Source organism: Peromyscus maniculatus, chromosome 2, assembly GCF_049852395.1.
Source record: "Peromyscus maniculatus bairdii isolate BWxNUB_F1_BW_parent chromosome 2, HU_Pman_BW_mat_3.1, whole genome shotgun sequence".
In the NCBI taxonomy this organism is placed as follows: domain Eukaryota; kingdom Metazoa; phylum Chordata; class Mammalia; order Rodentia; family Cricetidae; genus Peromyscus; species Peromyscus maniculatus.
The window spans coordinates 132,987,597-132,994,417 of record NC_134853.1 but is presented as its reverse complement, the minus strand read 5'-3'; positions in this window follow the sequence as shown (position 1 = coordinate 132,994,417).

Here is a 6,821-nt window from a genome sequence, read left to right as displayed (position 1 = left end):
CACAAACTTTGCTAGCTGCAATTGGACCAAGAGGTGATTGACTGTTCTTTCAGCCAGTCACACCAGCCTCTATTCCCAGGTCCAGGGGCACAACAAGTGCACCCTACCCTCATCTATTACAGTCCCAGTTTCAGGTAAGCAGACAAGACCCCTGCAGGCAGGCCTGACCAGCCCATACCCATTGGACCCTGTAATCTACAAGCCCCATTCTATCCCCCAAACCTAGTCATTCCCTGAGACCTAAGTAGCTTCCTGTGACACAGACTCCTCCAGTGCTGATTGGACGAAGAGCGGCTACCTGAGACACAAACACTACTTGCTCTGATTGGAGGAAGAGATGAGTAGATGACAGTGCAAGAATACATTTAACAACATAAAGAGCAATATGACACCACCAGAACCTAGTTACAATAGCAAGCCCTGAACATTCCAATGTAGAAGAAACAGAATAAAATGACCTTAAAAATGTCTTTATGAAGATAATAGAGGCCTTCAAAGAGGAAATGAAAAACTACCTTAAAGAAATAGAGAAAAAAACAAACAAAAAATTGGAAGGAATCAATAAATCCCTTAAAGAACGTCAAGAAAACCAAGAAAAAGTAATCAAATGGGTGAAGGAAACAGTTCAAAATTTGAAAACTGAAATAGAGTTAATAAAGAAGACACAAATTGAGGGGATGCCGGAGGTGGAAAATCTGAGAAAACAAACAGGAACTACAGATGGAACAAACATAACCAACAGAATACAAGAGATGGAAGAAAGAATCTCTGTTGTTGAAGATATGATAGAGGAAATGGATTTATCAATCAAAGAAAACATTAAAGCCACCAAAGTCATTACATAAAGCATCCAGGAAATCTAGGACACCATGAACAGACTAAACCTAAGAACAATAGAGATAGAAGAATGAGAAGAATATCAGCTCAAATGCACAGAAAATATATTCAACAAAATCATAGATGAAAACTTTCTCACCCTAAAGAAGAAAATTCCTATAAAGATACAAGAAGCTTATAGAAGACCAAATACACTGGACCCTCCAAAAAGTCTCCTCATCACATAATAATCAAACCACCAAACATACAGAATAAAGACAAAATATTAAGAGCTGCAAAGGGAAAAGGCCAAATAACATATAAAGACAGACACATCAAAATAATACCCAACTTCTCAATGGAGACTTTGAAAGTGAGAACATTCTGGAGAGGTTATGCAGACTTTAATGTAGCAGGAAGGTTTTCTCTGGTCTTGCCTGGTCACATGGTCCCACGGCTGCTTATCAAATTATCACTCAGAAGCTTATATTAATTATAACTGCTCAGCCATCAGCTCAGGCTTATTACTAACTAGCTCTTAAACTTAAATTAACCCATAATTCTTACCTATGTTTAGCCACATAGCTTGGTACCTTTGCTCAGTTCTGCCTTGTCATCTTGCTTCCTCTGTGTCTGGCTGGTGACTCCTCACTCTGCCCTTCCTCTTTTTAGCATTCTCCTTGTTTGCTTGCCCTGTCTATACTTCCTGCCTGGCTACTGGCCAATCAGTGTTTTATTAAATCAGTGTACAAGAACATTATCCCACAACATTTCCTCTTTTCTGTCTAATCAAAAAGAAAGTTTTAACTTTAACATAGTATAATTACACATAATAGAACAATTATCAAGCAGGAATTATAGTTATAATATCTAGTCTATTTGTATTTGGCAAAATTAAAGAAAATATTCTATCATGTATCTTATTTCTCTGAGTCTAAATTTTCATATCTAATTTATCTTTTATCATAACCAAAGAAAATTATAACTATCTAGTCTTCAACTACATCAAAGACCCCAGGAGGATATAATATTACCTAAGTAAACAGGAAGAGTGTTGTAAGCAACTTCCAAAAATCTAGAATGACAGATACAGCTGGCTGCCAAGACAGTCATCCAAAGTTCCTCTGCAATGTTAGGGCATTCATCTTCAGCCTAGAGGCCTAGAGTTTCTTAGTAGCTTCTCCATGTGTCCTGCAAAATGTTTTGCAATCTCCTCTGTGAAGCAGGAACCTGAAGGACCATTTCACCTTGTTTGGGTAAAATTTAGTGGTCATTTTTCCATGGGTCCTGCATGTCCAGTCTATATAACATTTTGTCAAGCATTCCAGGCAAGACCACTTTCTTGTCCAAATGGCTAACTTTTGCCATAAAGAAAGCAAACTCCATATGGAGTTTCTTCAATGTCCATCATCCTCTTGGAAGTAATTAGTGCTGCCAGGAGCAGATGTGTCTTACTGTCCAGAAAAGTCTAAGTTCTTAAAACATTTTAAATGCTATATTCTGTAGGTCTTTGAAGTATTTGAAGATTGCTTACCTAATTGAAATATATCTTTATGTAACCACAAAACTTAACTAACATGACTATAAGTTTGATTATCATGAATAACTAATTATTAATCTGTTTTTCTTAATTATGTATTACAATTTCAAAAGAGCTGCACAAGCATAACATCTCAAACAAGAGTAGAAATATACATATAGTGTGACAAAATTAACTTTAAATTTGTATCAATAAACTAAAATACATAACAATGTAAAACATTTCAAGCAAGTTGTTGCTCTTTAAAAGTAGATTCAATAATCTACCCCTTTATCTTATAGTATCTCTACCCCCCTTTCTTTAGAAAGAGATTACATTTATAATCAGCCCCCTTTAAATAAAAAATAAACATTTACAAACAATATTTTGGGAATTTGGATGTAGCTTCTCATACTACTTCATGTTGTTTTGGGGCACTGGTAATCTTATAGGGATCCTGAGAAAATTAAGAATTATGGTCAAGTCCTGACTGGAGTAGTCTGTGAGGCTGCATTGTCTAAGCTAGTTCTCTTGAAGCTGTTCTGGATGTTAGAACATCTGGAGACTTCTCAGGGAGTCTTCCTTGATCAAACTATGCTAGCATGGAAGCTAGCCATATGTTCTCATTTTCTGTGGAAACAAAAGTAGTACGTCTTTTTCAAAGCAATATATCCTTAGACATAAATGAAGTCAAGATATCTTTAAGGCAGCTTCTCCCTGAGATAGAGCCTGCTAGTGCTAATTAGACTAAGAGGTGAGTCTTTGTTCTTCTACCTGAACACACCAGTCTCTATGCTTTGGGCCCAGGGGCACAACCCTGTGCCCCCACACCACTACCCATTGAAAACCTACCCTCAAACCTACCCACTCTCCAAGACTGCAGCATCTCCTTGAGATAGGACCGGCCACTGCTTATTGGAGTAAAAGAACCAAGAGTTCTAATTGGCCCAAGAGTGTTGATTGGACTAAGAAAGGCTCCCTCAGACATAGACACTACTCGCACCGAGTGCAGGAAGAGATGGGTAGATGCCAGTGCAAAAATACAGTTATCAACATAATGACCAATATGGCACCACCAGAACCTAGTGGTTCTACATGAGCAAGACCTGAACTTCCCAACGCAGAAGAAGCAGAAGCCTTTGACAAAGCCAACAGCCCTTCATGATAAAGGTCTTAGAGAGATCAGGAATACAAGGAACATACCTAATCATAAGAAGGCAATTTACAGCCAACCAACAACCAACATCAAATTAAATGGAGAGAAACTCAAAGCGATTCCACTAAAATCAGTAACAAGACAAGGCTGTCCACTCTCCCCATATCTATTCAATATAGTACTCAAAGTTCTAGCTAGAATAATAAGACAACAAAAGGAGATCAAGGAGATACAAATTGGAAAGGAAGAAGTCAAACTTTCCCTATTTGCAGATGATATGATCATATACTTAAGTGACCCCAAAAACTCTACCAGGCAACTCCTACAGCTGATAAATAACTTTAGTAATGTGGCAGGATACAAGATTAACTAAAAAAAAGTAGCCTTCCTATATACAAATGATAAATGGGCTGAGAAAGAAATCAAAGAAACATAACCCTTTACAATAGCCACAAATAATATAATATAAAATATCTTGGGGTAATGCTAAATAAGAAAGTGAAAGATCTGTATGACAAGAACTTTAAGTCTCTGAAGAAAGAAATTGAAGAAGATATCAGAAAATGGAAAGATCTCTCATGCTCATGGATAGGTAGGATTAACATAGTAAAAATGGCAATCTTACCAAAAGCAATCTACAGATTCAATGCAATTCCCATCAAAATCCCAACACAATTCTTCACAGACCTGGAAAGAACAATAATCATCTTCATATGGAAAAACATATGGTGACTTCTCAGAAAAGTGGGAATCAATCTGCTTCAAGACCCAATGATACCACTCTTGTGCATATTCCCAAGGGATACTCAATCATACCACAAGGATGCTTGCTCAGTTTTGTTCATAGCAGCATTATTTATAATAGCTAGAACCTGGAAACAACCTAGATGTAGAAGTAACCAACCGTCTTATTAAATAAGAAACACAGAACCAATGTAAAGAAGAAGGCCAAGAGGTCAGAGCTAAGAGCTAAAACCTTACCCTTCCTCCTACGGTGGTCTTACCTCTCTGAAAGAGACCTACTTCCTGTGTGTTTGTCTTTATATACTCTTTCTGTTCTGCCTTCTCATTGGTTGTAAAACCAAACACGTGACTGCCTCGTCGCTGCCTGTAAGTACAGCCCTCCAGGTCTTAAAGGCATGTGTCTCCAATGCTGGCTGTATCCCTGAACACACAGAGACTTACTTAGCTCTGCCTACCAAGTGCTGGGATTATAAGCATATGCCACCACTGTCCTGCTTTCCTATGGCTTGCTAATAGCTCTGACCCCCGGGCAACTTTATTTATTAACATACAATTAAAAATCACACTTCAGGGGGAGTCTTTGCCCTGGAGGAAATGGGAATGGGGGGTGGGCTGGGGAGAATTCGGGGGGTTGGTGGGAGGGGGGAGAACAAGGGAATCCATGGCTGATATGTAAAATTAATTTTAATAAATAAATTTAAAAAATGAAAAAAATAAAATCACATTTCAGTACAAATAAATACCACCATACCTAGATGCCCCTCAACTGAAGAATAGATAAAGAAAATGTGGTAGTTTACACAATTGAGTATTACTCACCTGTAAAAAACAATAACCTCATGAAATTTGTAGGCAAATGGATAGAACTAGAAAGTATCATCCCAGATAACCTAGACTCAGAAAGACAAACATTGTATGTACTCACTCATAAGTGGATATTAGATATAAGCAATGGATAATCAGATTACAACCCATGACTCCACAGAAGCTAGGGAACTAAGAGGACCCTAAGAGGGACACATGGATCATATTGGGAAGGGGAAACAGAAGAGATCTCCATGAGTAAATTGGGGCCGGGAGGGGGGCAATAGATGGGAGGGAATGGGGAATGAGATCATAAGGGAATGTGATGGTCTAGCTGGGTGAGGAATGGAGTCAGAGGACAAGCTCTTGGAGTCCAGTAGAAGAGAGGGAAGAGGGATTATATGAGCAAGGGGGTCAAGATCATGATGAGGAGAACTACAGGGACAACTGAACCAAGTTTATACAAACACATGAACTTTAGGCTGACAGCAGTGGAACTTGCATGGGACTGGACTAGGCCCTCTGCATTTGGGAGACAGTTGTGTAGCTTGGTTTGTTTGAGGACCATCTTGCATTGAATCAGGATCTATCTCTTGTGTATGAGCTGACTTTCTGGAGCCCACTACCTGTAGTGGGACATCTTGCTCAGCCTTGATGCATGGAGGAGAGGCTTGGTTCTGACTCAATTGAATGTACCAGGCTTTGCTGACTCTCTATGGGAGCCCCTACTCTTTTGGAGGAGGGGATTGAGGGTGGGATGAGAGGAAAATTTGTGGAGGAGTGGGAAGAGGAATGAGAATGGGATCTGTGGTTTGTATGTAAAATGAATAAAGAATTTCCTAAAATTAAAAAAAGGAAAAAAAAATTCTAAAAAAAAAAAATAGCTAGTTCTCCAAATCCAAATAGAAATGGGATGAAGAATGAAGCACTAAATTCTAGTATTATTGTGAAGGCCAAAGTTAGGTTTTATGTTTTAATTGCTGTGCTTAAGAGATCCATAAAACAAAAATAAATGCCTCTAACCTTTAAGTCTCTTGCCTACATACAGATGCTTCATGAAATTCTGGAGGCTATTATTTATGTAAGATAACAAGCCACATATTTTCATATTTTTACTCCCCTAAATAAGTTTGTTTGACCCAACTGCACTGGATGTGCTTGATCACATGAAGGTGGAGGTACGTAGGCCAGAAGTACATCAATATAGATGCTTGCCCCTGATCGGACCTGGTAGGAAATATGTGGCATTATGGGTTTGCCTTTATAAGCTTCTGCAAAAGGTGACTTGTGGCCATTTTCTGGGGACAGTGGAATTGACTTGACCAGAGTGCACCACCATGATCATTAAATAAAGCTTGGTTTATATTTGCCTCAAAATTGTGGTAGTGGTCTTTTTCTCCAATGATAGGATTAACATTTTCTGGAAGCCCCAGGGACATCCAGATTACCTGAAGGGCTATCTAACAGGCCTGAACATATCAAACATGGCACCAACAGGTTTTGCCTTTTACCTTTCTCCCCTTTGCTAAAAAACATTAGATTGCATTCATAAAACCAGCCCTCAAGGGTTATTCCCATATTTGGCCACTGACTCATTCCTGAGAAAAAACACCAAGGTCCAACAATCAAAGTCCTATCAACAGGTTCTTGTTTTCTCCTTGGACTCACTGTATCCCTCTCTTTGTGATGGAGCTTGGGAGATGACACCTCCCTCAGAGGTCTCCTTAGCCACCGAAAGCCCAGGGGACACACTTGGCTTTTGACCCCGGTCCCCAGCCAATA